General features: G+C 44.0%; 1 protein-coding gene across 1 annotated transcript in view; it reads right to left on the reverse strand.

The window, feature by feature from the left end:
- Positions 1-20,767, reverse strand: part of MYL3 (myosin light chain 3) — a 37,463-nt gene that overhangs the window by 16,404 nt on the left and 292 nt on the right. The window lies entirely within an intron of this gene.

Below are 20,767 nucleotides of genomic sequence, written 5' to 3' on the forward strand. Positions count from 1 at the left end.
CAAAACATACGCTTGGGACAGGCCTAACAGTACATGAATGCACACCCTTGGAAGCATTCCTCTGTGAACATATATGACCCTTCCCTCTCCCCAACACACGCACAACCCCATGCATTTTGGGTCAGGTTTTCCTTATGAAGCTGACCGCCTCTTATTGTTTAGTACCATATTTTGTTCCTTGGTAGCAAAACAGCCAATCAGAACAAAGACATAGTGAGAACCACCACTCCCTGTTTCCTTGTTTCAAGGTGAAATGCAATGTGACACATCCCTTCATCATCTACTTGGGATTTTTGTAAAGGGTGGAGCTGTTGTAACTCCCCAGCTCTTCAGCCAGGACGGCTGTGACATGGCAGAGCATGAGAACACCGACCTCTTTATTCCACCCAGGCCACAGTGGACAGCTCCCAGATGCTTTTCTGTCTCCAGATACTCTGAGCAACACAAGGAGCTCTAGCACTGACAGGACACAATGAGGGTCTAAAGAGCAGATACAGACAGCCCAAAACTCATATTTCCTACCAGTGTCCTGCCTATCTCTCCCTATCAGAGTGTTTCTGAGCATCTTCTGGCTCAGGAGAAGGAAGAACCAGAAAACATCTGGTGGACTTGGAAGGCAGGACTTGACACTAATCCTGCAATTGTTGAAAGTCAGACCACTATTTTTGTGTCTGCCCCATTCAGTCCTTATCTGAACTAGCTCATTCAGGGGATTACCACTTTGTTTGCAATTCTCAATCATGATTTACCTTGAATGAAATCCAATTAATGAAATAGTTACGTAAATGGCAGCCAGGAGGCTGTCTGGAAGGAAGCATTTAAAGAATGCAATAAAGGAACCCCCAGAAGAACAGCAATGCTCTTCCCTTTCGTAACGCATGGAGGGGTCCAAACACATCTTTGACATGTAGATTATAAACATCTAGATTGGGTCCTATCCCAAATCCATTTACCTTAGTTTAATTAGAAATAAACACCCATCAGGGAACACTTTCATACAGATGCATTGTCAGCAGCAGCCTTATGCCCAGTGTGTCTAATTATATCAAGCTTTGAGAATTTGACTGAATCTAGTTGCATATTGAGTTTATTCAGGCATCAATAGCCAGTGTGGGTGAAATAAGGTCAGAGCTGCTGGCAACTCATATTTAAATCACTATGATGGATTGCTCTTGGGGAAGAATTCATCTTAGTCACACTTAGATGTAGATATCGAGATGTGTCAGTGACCCCACATTTGCTTTATGGCAGTAGAAGAGAAAGGACATTTCTAGGGTGTGATTTGACTTGTTTTAGTTCGTCTTCTTTGGGAGAAGATGAGTTATGCTCTCCTTTTCACTGAGTGGATCAATCAATTCTACAATGACAATAAAAAGAGTGTAAGTGAGTAGCACAGATGTCCTTTTCTGATTTGATGAGTCCCACCCAGAAAGCGCAAGCTAGCCCTTTGGCAGAGTGCAGATCAGGAGAAACTGTGCCAGAGCAAAAAAGGATGAGTGCAAATTCCCACGGCTGGATCAAAGGGAAGGTTTGAGCTGAAGGGCTGAGTGTACCTCACCTCTAATCATGGCCCCTGTAAAAACACCACCCAGAGCTGGAGGACCATGCATGACAGCTGGCAAGGTGGTGGCAGATGGTTTGACCAGACCTACCACCCAGGCACAGCTTCCTCTCAGGAAAGCTGCAGAGATGCGTGGGTGGCAGCGGCTGCTATTTTCTCCCCTCTCAGCACATACCACCATGGAGTTGTAGGGAAAGGTGAGTCATCATTTACCCAGCCACAAGGTATCATTGCAGATGGATGGAAGGAACTCTGAGCTATGTTTAGACTGAAGATGGCTGGGGTTTTGTTTTCCCTCCCCTCTCACTCAGAACGGTGTGGAGCACACAAAACCAAAGCCACCTCTGTGTACCAAGAGCAAGGGTGGAGCTGTCCATGAGGATTGCCCCAGAGACCCCAGGCAGGAGGGATCCAGAGGACAGGCTGTAAAAATGGGGTCAGGCTAAGCTAAGCAATGGGCAAATGAGTCCCAATGCATTGCAGCCACAAACAGTGACCCATATCCATGCTTTGAGGCAGCTCTGCGTCTGCTGCTCTAATGCAACGGGCATCCAAGGGAGTGAAAGCCCCCAGTGGTATCTCTGCTGCCCAGACCCCAGGTGCTTACACGGCTGCACACCAGCATCACCCCACAGTTCACTGAGCTCAGTCAGCAGAGCAGCCCCCATGGCCCAGAGCTGGAGGCTGCAAAACCTATTCGCAGGTTTACTATGAATTTGCTTTCCCAGATATGGCTTTACATTCTCCAGTTCCTTGGAAGTAGACTACGATGATTTCCCTTGGGGTTTTGTTTGTTAGTTTGTTTGTTTGCTTGTTTTAAATATACTGGCACTTCAGAAGAACTGAGTTTCCCCTGGCATTTTTTTTGTTGGCAACTGAGGTTTTAAAGCAAGGACGTTCCTCTGAGTGCCAAGCATCCACAGCACCAAAGCTCACAGTGGTGGTATTTGGTACAAAGCCACATGAGAGACAGAGTTGCTGACTGCTAATCTCTTTCCACTTGTCTCCTGCCCTGATGTGTGGACTGTGCTGCATGTCCTTAAAGACACCAGATGTCCGAACTAAAATCTTTCCATAACAAATGGCAAGTGTTACACCAGCTTTCCTACTGTTTTAGCAATCTTAGCTTTAGGGTATCATCACCTGGTCACCAGTGGCATCAGCTGTAGCCCTAATGCTACTGTCCTCTTTGCCCAAACAACGGCATTAAGCTGGTTTTGTCCCAGAGCCACCAGGAGGGATGCACGCACCCCTTGGTGCTGTTAACGTCATTCACAGCTTCATATCTCAGGGAATTTTTTTATAAACCCATAGTATCTCAATCAGGCACATAACTATGTGCATGATAAGTCAGACAAAGCTAAGTCTGAAATAAGTCCTATTAATAAAACTGTTGCTAATGAGCAGTCAAGAGGTTATGTGGGGGGAAGCATTCAGACAACGCAAGCAAGAACTCCCTCCAGAGAAGAAACGATATTCTTCTTGTTTCATAGTACACTGAGGAATCCTGATCCAAACAGCAAGGTTTTCACTTAGCCATGTCTGGGCTAGTTTTGGAGAAGGAGAAGGGAATTTTTTTTATTGTGCTCTTAGGAGATCAATTTAGGAGGCAGAAATGCAGCAGATGGAAAGAGGCCCAAAAGGCCATCAAGATCAGTATCATTGTGTTGAGGTTACGTTTGTTTTTCACAAGCATGTGGGTTTTTTCCACTAAGATCTTTTTAAACCTATTAATACACATCATCCCCACCATCAATACACATCATCCCCTCTCCCATCACTTTCTGCACAGAGCAATTATGATGTACATAAACTCTTCCACTGCCAATGGGCAAACCTTGACACATGGTCAAGTCTCATACAACTCCATCCCTTAGCGTTGTTTGATAGTCACTCCTGATCTCTCATCTCCTCTGCCTTCTGAAACTCTTTTGGTACATCTACATTTAGGTCCCAGGGTTGCCCTAAGGACTTTCTTCATTATTTCTACTTAGCTTATGGTCTGATGGGAGGGAAGGAATTGTACAACACCCAGACACTTGACTAGTATATGAGCTGTGGCACATGACAATACAAGATGCTCCGCCTGGTCTCCATGAGGAACAGCGAAAATATAATAAACATTTTGCGGAATAGAAAACCAACCATAAAACTCTTTTGATTCACCTGGTCCCTCAAGAAGTGGATGCAAAAGCCTTGTGTGCAGGAGCGGTGTCTGGTTTGGGGTTAGGAAGCGACAGAGCTGGAGAGGAGGAGAGCTCAGGTAGGTGCATATCACTAAAGGTTATGGGGTGGTGAAGGGCTGTGGAGAGACATGAGATCAGTTGTGCAGCCAGACTAAGAAACAGGTTTGGGGAACCCATAAGGTTTCTACCCCATGGAAAGAAATACAACACAATCCTGAACCCCAATACCGCAGACTAAATCTGCTCAGACATACTATTGTGCTCTGAATCCCCGCTGAGTGAGGAACCACAGCTTGATACGCCTACAGGGCACAGGTTCAGTTTTGCACTTTGCAGGAAGCTTGTCCAAACATGTGACAACTCAAAGCAGCCTCACCTTTGGCACTCATGTTCTGTGTCCTCAGCCTGAGCTAGAGTGCTGGGTGGCAGTCTCCTGGCAGGGTTTCATCCCTTTGCTTCTTGCTTTCTTGTAAATACCTTCTGGGATTGAAGGAGCAGGGCACTTTTCAATCACTGTGCTTTTCCAACTCTGGTAGTAGCCTATAAATTGATAGCTCCCTTTCTTGGATGGGGAATGTGTTGCCACAACTTTCTGGAGTGCAAAGGGAAATTCCAGAGCCTCAACAGGAGAATGACACAGCCGCTTTGGAGAACTGAGACAGCTTCTGGCACCGGCCGACACCAGAAATATAAAACACTTTGTAGACTGACTGTTCTCCCTGTAGCAACATGGTTTTGGATTCTCCAACCATTTATTGACGACTGGCTTCCCGCCTTCTCTGCAATCCCCCCCTTCACCAGTCTCACCAGCAGATGTTTGTTCAGATGTTCGCAACCATGGAAGAAATTATAAAACCTAAAAATTACCCTCTGTTAAATCCTGGAGGGGAGTCCGGGGTGTAGGAGAGGCCAGACGTTGCCTGTGCTGTCTGCTGGAAGTAGACTATAACTCACAGCTTGGGTCTCTAATGGAGAAGAGCCCCAAGGATGCAACTTGTGAACCACATTGCAACACTTCCTAGCAGCTTCAGGGCCTCCAGCCTCCTGGTAAGTAGGTGTTAAGAAGGAAAAAGGTCCATCTCTCAATCCACATGCATGGGGACAGGTGGACTCTGCCATTCCACACATAATTATGGGACAGCATGGCACTTGTGCCCCTTGCAATGTGATCATCTTAAGATGGAAGGTCTCAAACAGGACAGGGAAATTAGTCACCAGATAATACATTTGGTGGATATGATATGTTGGAAAGTGCCGAGAAAAAGTGAAACACTTCTGTATTTAATTTGGTAAACAGCTTAAGTAAGAAAAAAAAATGAGACATTATTATTATTATTATTACACTTATTATTTTGACATAAAAGCCTTTCCCTTTCTCTTTCATTTCCAAAATCAAATGTTTTGTCTTGTAAATACTGGCAGCTTTTTCTTTTCTTTTTTTTTAAATTTTATTTTAAATTCAAACATTTTTGTATCAAAATGCCATATTTCATGTAAAATTGCCTTAAAAAGTCCCACCCCCACACACATTAGATCACTCCAAACCCTACCAAAACAATTCTTTTTGGGCTGAACAAATCCGTTCTGAGTTGCCAAAAAAGAATTTTTGTGGGTTTTTTGTGTGTTGCTGAAACCTCCTCCTGAAAATTCAAGCTGGTTTCTTCTAATATTTTAATTCCCCCACCAAGCCTAAAAACAACCACCCTTTGCTGAACTAATTTTGCTCTCAGATGACAGATTTGTGTAACTCCTCGAGGTTGCTGATTGATGTGCCAGTCATGCTAGTAGTGAATGAGACCATATGGGGCATTTAGTTGGCCTAGGTGAAATGAGTTTCAGGTCTCAGGCAGGACGCAGAAGAAAGGTGTCTGTAAAGCAAAAATCTCCTGGAAGCAAAGAAGTCATTTTTGGAGGTAGAAGCTGAAGCTCTTGCTCGTACACAGCGAGGTCCCCCGAGAAACAAAACACCTTAACAAAGTACCTCCACCAGCAGCACCAGCCACGACAACCATCTAATGTGCTTTTCTTCCTCCAAGGTCCACTCAGTGTTTTGCAGCCCAGCGATACACACAAAAGAGCTTCAGTGTCCTGGGTAGAAAATATTGAAGTTTTCCCAGACATACCCTGACACAATGCCACACTGTGCAATGTCATGCAAACATCACCTTCTCCCACCTCTGTCCCAAAAGTGTTATTTTTCTGCATCATTGGCATTGCAGTCATCACCACCCCAAGCCCTCCCAGGGATGGGATGATGCCGACCGCCAGCCCCCAGGAAATCCAGTACATCCTCGTGCACTTGCAGCTCCTGCAAAATCAAACAGTAGCTGGACCCCTTTAAAATGTCACACCCGTTGCCCTGCAACTGTCTTGAAAAAAAACAGGATTAAGCTGCCAAAGAGTCACCGTGATAATGTGCTGGCAATGGGGAGAGCTCTGCTTTGGTTACACGAAGCTGGCAGGCGTAGTGCACATGCCACTCCCAAAATAATCACTGTAACCCAGCCCCAGTTTCAAATGGGCCAAAACTTCCCCGTAGAAAATCTACGAGCACAAACTAATATCTGCCATACTCCATACTCTGGGGGTTGGTTTTGATATTGTTTTTTTAAAATTATTTTCCGAAGCAGGACGTTATTCATTGTGAACTGAAAAACAGCGTGCTCTGATCTTGCTATGTAACCACAGCTGTACTGGATGTTCCTGCCCGTCCCCAGCATCACCAGGGAGCTCAAGTCCAAAAAGCTGGGCCCCAGCTGGGAGGTTGGTCAACAGGATGGAAATTTTAAATCCTGCCTTTTTATCAAAATTTCAAATTCCGATGGAAAAAAGAAAGAAGGAGAAACCCTTTCCTTCTCCCTGTCACCACCATGAGCTCTTCCTTTCAGTTCAGCCTGCTGGGGTCCTTTGCTTGATTTAGAGGTTTATTTATTTATGTAGAAAGAAGCCAAATCTGAAGTTTCCTACTACTGCAGTTGGAGCTGACATTTCAGAGTTTTGTTTTGGTTTTTTTTCAGTCCGCTTACAACGGTGTCAATGTCCAAAACCTGATCATATTAACAAGTGCTCTGACCCATGCCGGTTTTCTCCAGGCTTTGCAGCGGAGCCTGCAAGGTGACACTGAAAAACAAGTTTATCCGAAGACCCACATGGTTTGCCCATGTCCCGCAGCCTCAGTCCCCAACGCCCTTTCACACTCATTACAGCCAGCTCCTGCCATCTTACGCAAGGATGTTGGAGGCAGATTCAGTCACCGTGTTTATAAAGTGCTGTCACCAAGCAGTACAGCATTTGATGACATTTCATTTCTGGACAGAGGGGAGTGCGCTTGGGGGGGGTGTCTTTTTCCAACAATTAAATCAAATAGAGAGAACATTTTTACCCCCTGCTAGGCTGTGACGGTTACCTACTAGTCAGCACTAACCACAAACACTGAAAAGTTTGAGGTATTTTTCTTACCAACATTTTATCTTTTCTTTTCTTCTTTTTTTTTTTTTTTTTTTCCCTAAGCACTTAGCAGTTATTGTCAGGCTCTGCTTAACCATAGCTGGGTTCTCAGTGATGCTATTTTTTGTTTCCTTGCTCCCCATTGCTGTTTTTTTTTAAGGCTGGGTGGGTTATAAACCAGTTTGTTTTTCTAAGATTGTTCACATCTCGCAGGAGATTTTTCAGCTGTGTCTGCCCAGTGGCTGCGATGTTCCACTGCTTCCCAGAAAACACAATTGATGGATTGTCACTGTTTCTATTCTGGGCTTTGGATGCGTAAGTTTGCTGGAGCAGAGCAGTTTTTGCAGGCTGGAGGCTGAGTTGGCTCCGGCCGGGTCGTGGGCTGAGTGCCACCTTCCTTCCCAGAGGGATCCCAGCAGACTGGGCTGTGGGGTTCGGCTCTCCTGCACCTGTTGGAGGGCTGGGAGGAGGGCACTGGTCCCCGAGTTGGCCATCTAGGCACCTTGCATGGGTACAGTGTGTGCTTACACATGCACTGGGCATTTGGATAAAGAAAAACTGCATAGGGGAGTATGCATGGGTGTAAATGTTTGTTCATGTCTGTATATATGTGTGTATTTATTCATATTTACATATGAATATACATAAATGCACACTCACATTTCTTTCCTATACAGGTCTATGCACACATGCACATACTATGTATTTATATATATATATATATATCTCATAGAATTATAGAATGGTTTCTGTTGGAAGAGACCTTAAAGACCATCTAGTCCAACCCCCCTGCCATGGACAGAGACATCTTCCACTAAATCAGGTTGCTCAAAGCCCCATCCAACCTGGACACTTCCAGGGAAGGGGCATTCACAACTTCTCTGTGCAACCTGTGCCAGTGTCTCACCACCCTCACAGTAAAGAATTTCTTCCTAATAGATATTGTATGCACAACTCACATTCACAACCATACATATACATTAACCCCTGAGCCAGCCAGCGAAACCAGAAGTGAGAGATGATGGTTTATACAGGACCGGTATAAATCTGCACTGATCCATTTAAATCTAGAGGCTAGGATCTTTTGGATGTAGACCACAGATCTTTGGAAAAGTAGGACTAAGATTTTCAGCTGGGATAAATCAGCATGGGTGCACGTGTGACTGGAGGCATCTATGCTGATTGACCCCCTGCTGGGCATCAAGCCATGAAGTGGACAGCATTCATGAGCAAAAGCCACTAAAGCTCTCCTGATCCCTGTTATTAGTGGCAGCAACACCCAGTTCCCTGGCTATGGTTAGGATTCTGGGAAGCAGCTATCTCATCAAAGAGAGCTGGGCTGCAAGCTGACCACATATCCTGAGCATAGCACGATGATTTCAGTTTAAATTTAGTTGAGTCCCTCTTCTCCCTGTCTGCTTTTTTAGGATTCAGGTTACAGATAGGACAGGGGAGGGAATAATGGCATGTAAGATGCATGCGTACAATGAGACATGAAATTAAACTCAAGAAGCAAATTTGCTTAGGAGGGAAAAAAAAACCAACATTCTGGAGATTATATTGGCATTGCCCCTCTACTAATATTACATCCATTTCCTTTCCCATATTTCTTTCCACTTCTTTACACTAGCCAGTGTATTATAATTTTATACACACATACATATATACATATATATGAAATAGTTAGGAAATATGCTTTGACATTGCTTTGTTGTTGCTGTTTTTAATAATACCTGGGCTTTAACCAATCCTTTTGCCACTTGGAAAACTTACAACAAAGTCTAAGCAACCGATCAGTCCTTGGGCTGGGAAAGGAAAGAAGATGGAGGTGGAGAAGCTCACTATTAGTCTCATGTCAGAAAGCCCCAGAGTTTGAGACCATTCAGAGCCACTACAGCCTTAGGAGAGGCTGGGATGATTTCGGACCCAAAGCCCCAGAGCCTGTGCAGCGAGATGGGCAGGTCTCATCAGCTGGAGCCACGAGTGTAGAGAGGCAGCAGGAGCTCTTCCCATGCTCCTGATCTTGGTGCAGAGCTAGCTGGTTACCCCATTTTGGCCAGCCCAGAGCAGGTATCCACTGCACACCTCTGCCTGAAAATCAGTGTAGATACACTCTTTTTCTGCTGCCAAGGGGAATTGCTCTGTAGTAGCTTTTAGGTATTTATATCCATCAATCAGCCCTGTTCTTCTAACACATCAAAACCCTTCATGAAAGCCCATCCCAGACCTATAATTATCACTGTCCCCATTTTGCCGCTGGAGCATTTAAGTGCAGAGATAGGTCTTCACCCAACGTAACTGCTCCCAAGGTTACAGTTGGGGCTTGCACAACAAAGCTGAAGGGCTCTTTCACTTGGGAATGCTTTTCATATGGAGATGCAGTGCCCTGGGCCAGCATGGCAAGGACGAGGTGACAGTTTGGCAACCAGCCTGTCCCTGGGAAGGGATGGGGTGCAGGACCAAGAGGGAAGGCACCACATTATTATTTGGCCCTGAGTCACGTCCCCATCCAACTTATGACCCGTGTGTCTCTGCTTCACGCAGGGAACACCCACCAACACCTTTTTGCATCCTGTCAGCACAGAAACCAGGGAAATGTGCACCCAGGCACCTCTGCCCAAACACTAACGTCTTTGCAAAAGTTAGGGGAAACCCAAAGTTTCTGCTTCTATTAAAAGCCACTCTGGCTCTCCGCCCCCATCCCTCCTATAGCTACTCTCAACATTTTTCCCCCTTCTACAAGTTAAGATTTAACTGGTTTATGAGAGGAATAAATACTCTATCTCTACAGTCCAGCTTTCCAGCAACTTGGGAAAAGTTAGCACTTTGGCCAGGGCCTTCTGCATGCTCTGAGCTGTGCATTTAATTTAAATTTAATAGCTATTGCACGTTATACAAATGGCGATTAAAACCATATTGATTGAGGTTTAGCAGCTATGTGAGAAATGCAGATCTTATTACAGAGCTGCTCAGTATCCAGAGTGTGCTTTTAATAACTCCCTGCTCATCAAGGGGCAGATTGGAGAGAGGAAAAGGAAAAGGCAAGGCTGGGAGGCACCGGCTGGAGAGACGATGGTAAGGCTGCGGTCAGGCAGCTCTCACTTGCTTACCACTTTGGGCACACACGCCCATAGCACAAGATCTCCACACCGATATATTGCTTACTTCCCCATCTATAAATCAAAGAAAACCTACCTTACACGCAACTATAGACATGCAAACAAGCCTACAGAGGCCACATCCACACCACGTGCTGGAGAAGCAGACAAACATGTTGGCTGAGATCTCAGAAGATAAATTTCTGCGGCAGGATGCATTGCCGTAAGGGCTTTCTAGGTCAGGACCTGCTGCAGGGCCACTTGAAAGCCCCAGAAGCTGTCAAAACAGGGCTTATTTGTTATTCTCTCATCCCCCCTTTTCGAAAAGCTGCAAAGTTCATTCGGTGGCAAAACAGAAATAAACCACCTCTTGTGTCCTACTTTGTCTGAGATAATGACTGAAAAGAGAAAACAAACCGGGAAAATAATAACTGCATTGCAATCACCCTGCTGAGAGCAGTGCAAACCCTTTCAAACCAACTCTTCGTTTTTGCACAATTCTTTGCTTTGCACAATTTGCACAATTTCCATGTTTTACACAGAAATGAAAAGCAGGCTGGGAAATACTGCAGAGACAAGGGGTGTATAAATATCAGGGGAGACAGATAAAGATGTGAAACATGCAGGGGTACAAGGGAAAATGTAGGGGGAGGTGAAAAAAACCCTACACACATTTGCAGAAAACCTTACTTTCGACGATTTCAAATGACTCGGCAAAGCTGAGCTACCCTTGGGCAGGGTTACCCAGTGCCACAGCCTTTTCTTCTGTATTAGGGAAATAAAGTTGACCGTGTTTGAGACCCTCTGCAGAAATCGTCTTCTTTCCGTGAGAGACTAAGGAAAGTCACGTTCAGAAAATCCCGCTGCACCCCTGCCTCTCAGCAATCCAGATACAGACTCAGAAAGCTGCACATTTCACTGTAAATGTTCCAGGGCCTGAGGATTCAGTAATGCTGCAACTCTGAGTTATTTCAAGTAAAAAAAGAGCAAATGAAACTTGACAGGTTTTCATCTCTACATCCCTCAGACCAAGCTGAGCTGTTTACAAGGTCTGGTTTTGTACGTCCCTGTGCCTCAGACATCAGACATTGCAGAAAAGTTATTTTTTGGCAACTACATAACAAAGACTTGAAAGGGGAAACTGACCAGAAAAAATATTTTAAAAAAAAAGAAAAAAATCATACTACTACGTATCTTAGGGTGCCACTGAGCAATTTCCAAATTTGGGGGGAAAAAGTCATTTTGATTAAGAATGAAAACAGGTTTGGGTTTTGTGTTCTACTTGATGACAGTTTTAGTTGGAAATGAGGGAGAAAAATTGTTCCAGATTGGTCAAAATGTTCTCTTTTGCCCAAATTGAAGTAATTTCAACCATTAAAAATTTCTGGGTATTTTTTTTATATAAGGAAAGAAGCCTCCAAAATTAATAGCTGCTTCAGATCAAAAAAAATCTAAACAGGGAATTAACTAAAAAAAGCTGAAACTAGTAATTTTCTTCAGTCTTTTCAGATCTTTTTGAAAACTCTTTGCAAAATCTGTTTGTATTTGCAAAACATTCTGGTACCACCAAACTGCATTTTTCAAGTCTCCCCAAAAAGTATTTTTATGAGAAACGTCACCCAGCTCTACAAACAAGAGAGATATACAAAGATAGCCAGACTTCCGCTGGCCCAGAAAATTCATCTGGAAAGCTCCTTCGATTTCCAGTGCTATTCGGTTCTGGCCCTAAAAATGAGTGGAATATACCACAAAGAAAACCTTTTGCTGTGTTTTGATGCATGCTTGCTCAACATCTTACTATTTCTTCATCACTCTGCATCCTGGCCTGCAGCTCTTGGGGATCACTTCTTTTGGGGATGCTACAGCCCCAGGGACTTGAGTCATCCCACATTCCCTCCTCTGATGAAACATTTCACTGGCTAGGAGTTGTTTCCTAGTGCTGAAATACCCTTTACACTTTCAGGCACTGATTCATTTCTATCAAGCAAGCTGCCAAATTCATATCAACCTGGGGCCATCTGCTCCGAAGGAAGGGACAGGAGGGAGAAAGGTGCTCTCTCCACTATTAAAAGCTGTGCCGCAGTGGCCAGCCTGGCTGGGAACGTGCTGTGCTTCCAGAGTGACATGGACTGTGATAAGTAAAGGAGAGAATAAAAGAGCAGAGTTGCCTTTAGAAGCATGCTATGGCAGCATGGCATTTTAATTATGCTTATCTCTGGGGTCCATCCAGAAGCACTGAAGAAAATTGCTAATGGGGCATTATAAGCTTGACCATTACCTAATTTTTATGTGCAAGGCAGCATGTCTCAGCCACCGACTCGTGAGAAATACCTATGGTAGCTGCATACAACAGGCAGGGAGGCTTTGGAGAGGGAACAGAGACTCTGCTGACAGCCTTGACAGCATCCTCCAGCTGAGCCTCCCCTCCCCGTGCACGCTTGTGTGTGCGTGCAACGTGTGTAACGTCAGACCTCTGCAACCCCCGCTACGCAGAGGGCATGAGACAGGGTAGGAGAAAGCACCATTTATGAAGGAAAAGTGCCATGCTTCAGACTTTAGCTGTCCTGAATTGGGAGGGTGATGTCTGCAGGAGGATGATCCTCTTCCAGTTCCCACCCAAAGCAATCGCTGCCCACTATGACCTGAAATCCTCAGGTCAGGTTGTTCTCAGGAAGGACCACAGGCTACTGAAGTTGGATTCCCGCCAGCTTTGAGGGATGATGGATGGGGAGGGTGCAGGATTTTCTTTCAGACACAATAGAGATTGCTCAGGTTCAGGATCCTGCAGATCTGTTCTCCTCCATGATGAGTCCAGAGCCAGGATTTTGGAGTAGGTCCATCATTTCTTTTAGAGTAGGGCCTCGGGCAGAATCCCTAACATTCAGCAGCCAATGTCTATACTCTGGAAAAGTCCCCAGACTGGTAGAAATCCAAACCAGTGGAGCTATACAGCACCGTACAAAACAGATAGTTTTACTGGCTTGCATCCAAGCACAGTCCAGCTCTACTGGTGAGCACCAAGTATTTGCAGTTCTCTTTAGTTGGGGCACAAAAATGAGCTGCCAGGGCTCTTCACTGCATCCAGATCATGGCTTCAGTGTCCCTACTGTTCAGTGGGCTCTCTTCTCTACCACTGTTTTATTCAATCTACCTTAGATGCTCATCTTCGGGTGAAATACATGAACTTCTGACAGTGCCTGTTTCTCTTTAGCAACTGCAGTGGGAGCTGGAAGAGCTCAGCCTTGAATATCTAACTTGTAGATGCCTGAAATACAGCAGGTGAATCCCACTTTTTTTCTTACTTTCTATCTTTCTCATCAGGCCCAAAATGCTTTTCCCTAATCAAAATCTTTGGGCTCAACAGAGCTCATCTGGGTTAAAATCTGCATATAGGATGTCAGATTAGATGATTAAACAGCCTTAAGCTCTATAAAACAAGTACTCGCCACACTCAGTGACATGAAATTCTAATAGATCATGCAGGAGCCTTTGGCCTCCTTCACTCATCCTCATATTTCTATTTGGTGTAGGCTGAGCAGGGCAGAAGACGCTGGTTATCCTGGTTATTCCAATTGAATGGTATTTCTCCTATTTTATTCTTTTCTGGCTCTTCTCCTGTGCCTATCCCAAGGGTATCATCTAAGCTAAATGTCTAGGTTCCCTTCCTAGAAGCCAGGCTGGGCTTTTTCCACTTTCAAATAAAGATTCACTCTATCCTAAGACAGACATCTGGTATTCAAAATACATGGCATCTGAAATCTTCCTTTGGAGTTACTGCAGTTTGTACCATTATTATGCTGCAAAGGCAGTTGTCTCTATGCGTCTGAAGATATTTTGCCAGATCAATGCAATTTTTGAGCACATACCTGAGGCATTCATCACTCTCTAAATTAAAAATAAATCATGATAAGCTTACAAAAGTTCTCACACCTTGCCAGAGCACTGGTCCATAGCAAGAACGGTGAGTCAGAGGCAAATCCCATAAAACGCAAAAGGAAAAATTTCCTACTGACTCCCACGAGCTTGCAATGGGGTCTCTTGTCTTTGCTAAACTTTTAGTCGTTTTTGCCTGGGGCCTCCTCAAGACTCCCTGCTCAAATTTCTCTGTGCTTGAAAGGCTCAGGAAGAAACCACTGAGAGAAAGAGGCCCAGCATGGGTTTGGTTTAGCCTGGCAGGTGTCTGCCCGCTTCAGAAACCTTCAAATATGTAAGCACAGGAGGGAAATTGCTCTCTAAAAGTATTTCTGCCGACATGCACTGTAGGCCAATAATAATAATGGTGATGACAATGGGAATATGTAGCACCTGTAAGGAATGAAACCAAGGGAAAAAACAGGTTGGAGAGAGAAAGATGAGAGCATGTTGGGGGGTTGAACACATACGGTGGCCACCTTCAGCTGTCTTGATGCCTGATCTTGGAGGCTCAGGTATACACATGTAAAGAGTTACCACGTCATTCTCAAGGAAGACTTGGCCAAACTCTCAATGAGATCTAATATCCTGACAGGTTTCAAACTGGGAAAAGACCTGCATCCCCCCACATCTGACTAAAATATAACATGATTTCTTCTTCCAAGCTGGATATGATATGTGTGCACTGCATGAGATATCCAGACAGGCTTTCTTCTGAATCAGACAAGCCAAAGTTGGGATGCCCTTAAAATGCCCCAAGTCATCATCTACTCAGAGACTCAAAAAAATGTTCCCCACTCTGAGTACTGTGCTGCCCTGTGTGGGTGGTTCAGGGACAGCTCTGTACCGCCTTCTACCTGATGCACTGTTGACATAGATGTGCTTTCCTACTGTAAAGCAGGGGTGAAACAGATTGGTGAATGGCTTTGAAGAAACCTGCTCCTGTTGTCTCTGCACCAGAGGGAAGGGGCTCTTCAATATGCTGATTCAAATCATGCCTGCGCTAGGATGTCCTAACCTTGGCCCAGCAAATGGCTTTTTCTAGCAAGAAAAGTCCCCCTCTTTCCTATGCAACGCCTGTTGTGTCATGCTTTCCGCGAGTCTATGTTGCAAAGGACCTTACACTTCTGCCACCAACCAGCTACAAGGTCATCCGCTGCTGAGCCTTGCATGCCAGAAGAGATGTGCCTCCGTGAGCTTATACCCTGTTTCCCTCATGCATCCAGATAAAATACTTCTTTTGCACACCCAAAATCTCTCCCAAGTGGGCCAACACACCAACTTACTTATTCACAAAGAAGCCTTTTTGCCTACAAAACCCTTCACCCCTACACACACACACAAACACTCCCCTCTCTTCTTGCAGAAGTCAGGGATGTAGCTAAATTCCTCTCTCTGAATAAGAGGTACATTCAAGACCTCTCACACAGCTACAAAACTTCAAGAAATCAGGGCACACACCCCACGGCTATGGATTGCACACAAACTCCTCAAAAACATGGCTACAAAACCTCTGTCTCACACACGTACCTCTTCACACACAAAGGCACGAAGGTGTCATATGCTGCTTCACCCTCTCTTGTACACACATTCAGTACTCCCATAAACTGAATTTCTTTAATACAGCCACATGTTTAACAGAGCATTTTTTCACTCCCATGCACACTGAAGCAACACATTTACCCAACAAACCAAATCCTTTTTATCCACAAAGTAACTCCTGCTTTTTCATTCCCCCATCTAAGCCCTTCTCACAGGTATGTCCACTATTAACTCCTATACATTTCTCCCATGTTGAAGCTCACTCTGAAATAGTCATTTCATTCACTTCAGCCCAGAATAAATTCTTCAGCAAGGCACCAAAACTGCTCTGACAATCTCACCTAGCAGGACATTTGTTGTTGAAATGGGATTTCTCTCCTTGAAAATCAATCCATCTCCCCCAAGAGACGTTGGCTTCCCTTCTCCCAGACTGCAGCCGCCCTGACCTCTGCTCAGCCCTGCTTCACGCTGTGGTGGAGGCTCACACGTGCACCCCTGCACGTTTGCCTGGCTACGACCCTGCCATCGCACTGTGGCACGCTTGGTGCTTTGGAGCTGAACAGACAAGTCTGGCAGGGTCTCATCTTTACTGGTGCTGCACGATACCTGAGTATTTCCCTCCTGGCTGCTCCCATCCCGGATGCTCTTACATCTTTTCTTGCAGAAAAAGGGAAGAAGCTTTTATTTTTTAGTATCCTTGCAGATGTTCAGAAGCCTGCAGGGCTTTTTAGGGAGAACAGGTTTCAAATGGCTTCAGGATCACAGTACTCCACAAAAATAAATGATGACTGGTTTTTTCCCCAGGCACCTGTATTACTGCATGCTGCTACAATAAGCATATCAAGTGATGACACGGGAAAATGTGGTTATTAAGGATAACTCTATATGGTAAGCCATGTTCCTTCCAGGTCCTCACATACACCAGCTGTCTCTCTGTGGCCTTTTTGTACCCAGGACTCACTGGACTTTGGGCACACATCATCTCAGCTAACTTTAGCTGCTGAAATGTTGGCACCCAAATACCTGTCTCATCTCCCTTTATCAACAGATCAGCTTCTCCCAAGAGTGATTCAATCCTTTCTGATATAGGTATTTAGCACTGCTGCAAGGGATAAACCTCTAGAGAGTTTCTCTCTGCTGATTATAGACGATCTGTTTAAGATCAATGGTCAACTTTCCAATGGTTAGAGCTAGATGAGCCAGTCCCACTTTCTGTGTCCATAACAATAAAAGATGAATCCTGTTTTGCATCAGCCTTACTATTTTTCAGGAGAGCAGAATATATTTCTGCCAAAATGTGCCCCCCTGCTAAAAGACAGCATTCAGGTGGAAATGAACTAGATATATGGAAAAGACAATCTTCTTGCTACAAAATCTCTTCAGGACAATCTTCTCCCCAAAGTAAAGAGGTTCAGGGGCCATTCTAGAGAAACACTTTCTTAAAACAAGTGTTCCTCATGGACTCAGCCAAACTCTTACAGAAAAACAGATACATAAAACCACCCAAAAGCTCTTGTCTATGAGTTACAAACAACATTCAATCGCACCCAATCTACTTTGAAATTTTCTAAATACTGTGCCAAATTCCGTGGGAATGTATATGCAAGGAACATTAAAATTTTGGAATAACTGCATTTACTTAAGGAGAGGTACCTCACATTTAGGCCACTGTAACTGACATCCCAATACAGACCCAATACAGACTGAGACCGTGAAGCGGCAAGAAAAAGACAATGGGAAAATATAATGTGATTCTGGAGTGCAAAATAAGGCTCTTAGACCATTACCACAACAGCAGACTAAAGCAGTCAGGAAAATTGAAACAAGAAGTACTTTTCTCTTCCACAGAAATATTTTCGTTTTGAGACTTTTTAGTGTCTAAAAAAAAAGTTTAAAAATTCCAAATACAAAATTGCACAATAAGGTCTGAGAATAAATATTGATAATTTGAGGCATTCCCATCAAAAGATGCATTTTGATGATTTTTAACATTTTGTTTTGACACGAGTTTGTTTTCCTTGCCTTTTTTTAACTATAGATTATCTTCCACATGAAAACAAGAACCAGTTTCATCCTGGAATGCAGAAATGGGGTGTTTGGAGAATTTCAAAACTCATTAAAGCATTTTTTTCACATGTTGTACAATGATCTAGGGAGGTATTCTGATCTACACCAGATGGCCTGAGCTCCACCAGAGCTAGGTTTATGGAACAGGAAGCCGTATATTTGCCAGACCCAGCCCTTGTGCACAAATAGCTTCAATTTTGACAAAAGCATTTTTGATGAAAAACATTTAATTGAAAAATTCCCAGGAAAACTTCTCTAGAGAATATCATCTCCCCTTGCTACGAGCTCTGGAAAAAAAAACCCAGACCCAAACCCTGCATCTACCAATGCTTTCCCTAGTCCAATTTTGTATATAGTAGATAATGGAATAGTGTCTGCAGAGATGAAGAGATGTTATCACAGGAGTACTGGATTTACTTATTTTTTAGTAACTGAATCTATATTTTGTATCACTTTAAAAAACATGATAAGAGTCCATAACTGCAAATTGCAGTAGAGGGAAAAATAAGAATTTGCATGAATAAGTGTGCAGAGTGAGTAAGTTTAAAAAAAATGTAGAAATGAATTGGTTTCAAATCCTATTTGGATGAAAATGTATTTGATAATTTTGAAATTGTGGTGACTGCAAAGATGCATGACTATTTTTTGAGTGGTAGCAGTTCAGAGTTTGAGTTTTGTTGTGGTTTTTTTTTTAATAACAACTCATCTTTCTACTGGACTTAGCTGCCCTTCATACCACAATGTCATAGTATCCCAGCTGAATATTACCACAATGTCATGGCATCCCAGCTGAAGGTATCTGTGCCCTCTAAGAGAAGTTATTGCAATTGCCCCCTCCTCCTTTTACAGTGCAGGAATGTTAAGTACAGAGACATTAGCAGAGAGCTGGATCCCACCACATACCCGTTGCCCAAGGTCACAGTGGAAGTCCTTCTCAGACCACAGCACTAACTCTGGTGTCATTATTCTAAAAACTAGCCCAAAACCGAATTCCTTGTAATCTGACTTCTTCTTGATATAGTTACAAATGATTTCTTTTTTTTTTCACCAGTATTTAAACTGAAAGATTTTCAAGGTCTTTATGATTCAAGGAAGAACAAACCCACTTTCAGTGCTTCCTTTGTTAGAAATCCCCAGTTGCAGGAGTCAGTCCCATGTGGAAGAAGCAATTGGTTTCAGCAGCCTGTGATTTACAAGCCACCCATGAGACCTGTTGCAGTGTGCTCAGGAGGCACACTGAAGAGATAGAGTAACTTATTCCTTTTTCTCACATAGTTTCTGTGTTTTCCTGAGGTGGAAACTACTTTTTGAGCTAACAAGAGAGGGTCCTAGAAACATTCGTCCCTCTTCTCTGCTCTGAGGAGCTGCTGCTGGGGATGGCAGATCTCTGTCCACTTTCCTCTTTGGCATTGTCTAGTCTTGTCTCATGTCCTATGACTCACCTTAAACACAGGTGATCACCAGAACTCCCCTGTTGGTTGCTCAATTTCTTGTAAGAAACAGGAAAGAATCTGGCTGCTTTAAACTAATCAACAAAATAATGCTCATTTACACCCAGTCATTGTCTGCTCCAAAGCCCCATGAGAAAGAAACCTGTGAGATGCTGCAGAGCTCCTCTTTTTTTCCCCAAGGGCAATGCCTTTTCCCAAAGGACAATTCCAAAAAGACAATGCCTTGCAAAGAAATCCTGCTATGTCTTGTAGCGTCTAACCGTCATGGGGTATTTACTGTGCAAACAATATGGGAAAGTCGTTCCTAAAGAAGCGTGCAGGGGTCTCTGACATTGCCTGTGAATGTGTGTGGCGCAGAAGGAGCAAAAGGGAACTAGTAATTTTTAGGTCTTTATTTGTTTATTGCATTTTTATAAGTCAAGAGGTCACTCTTTGATAGTCCATTTCATGGTCATTTCCACAGAAATATATAATTTCTTTCTCCTTACCATTCTCCGAGAGAAATTTCTTTTGAAATAAATTTTCAGATAACTGCTGAAGGGTCAATTCCCATGGAAAAAGACATTTGAAAGAGAAACAGATCTCCAGCTTCATTTCACTGGAATTACCTACTTCACAGCTTTAAAACCTTGGGCGTTTCCTAAACGTTGGCAGCTCCCTGTCAATGGGGTGGTTCACTAAAAGGGCAACGCAATGCCAGTTAGGCAGCTCAGGATTAGAGTAATGACCCCAAATTCTCTCAAAACCTATTTCTGAAATGGCCTTCGAAACATAATATTGTCCTCGCACATTTGAGCAAGACTTCAGCAAACCCTGCTGAGATTAGCAGTGACTCTTTCCAGCAGAGACTTCTCTAAAGGAGAAGGAGGAGGTGAAGGCTCATGTCCTTTGGAGGAATCCTTGGGGCAGAACCTGAAAGCAGCAGGTCATTCAGGAAACCTGGATTTTTGCCCAAGTTTCTCTCTGCCTTCCAAAACACACACATAAGCACACAGTTCCTTTGCCATTCAGTTGGGCTTTTCTGGAAAACCACAGGAGGTGTCACTGGCTCACTTTAAGGAAGTCCCAGGCTGGTGATGTCTACCAAAGTGGTGCATTCCATGCAGAGAGGAATTAATTCAACCCATGCTCCAAGCCCGCTCCAAGCCCACAATCTAGCCTTGGCCATTGGTTAGTTAGTGGTCAGCCCTGAGTACAGTCAAGCCTTCCTGGCATCTACCTGCAATATTGCCAGCAGAGGAGCAATAAGTTTCCCACTGAGGTCAGTGAAGCTTGCATGCAATAGAATTTGCTACTTTGGGGATAAGAAAGGACAAATAGGTCTGAACATCCTCAGATAAAGTAAGATTCAGCTTTTAGCTTCTCTGTTTAGCAGAGCCCCCAGTGACTTTGCTCCCACTCTTACTCTACCTGTGGCAATTGCCTTTGCCACTCACTTTCTGCTCAAAACCAAGAGCTATTTTTGGAGAATGTCATCTCACAGCACTGAATACACCACCACCA

This window comes from Nipponia nippon, unplaced genomic scaffold (assembly GCF_047370975.1).
Source record: "Nipponia nippon isolate SJK-2023a ecotype South Korea unplaced genomic scaffold, ASM4737097v1 scaffold_1, whole genome shotgun sequence".
Lineage (NCBI taxonomy): Eukaryota > Metazoa > Chordata > Aves > Pelecaniformes > Threskiornithidae > Nipponia > Nipponia nippon.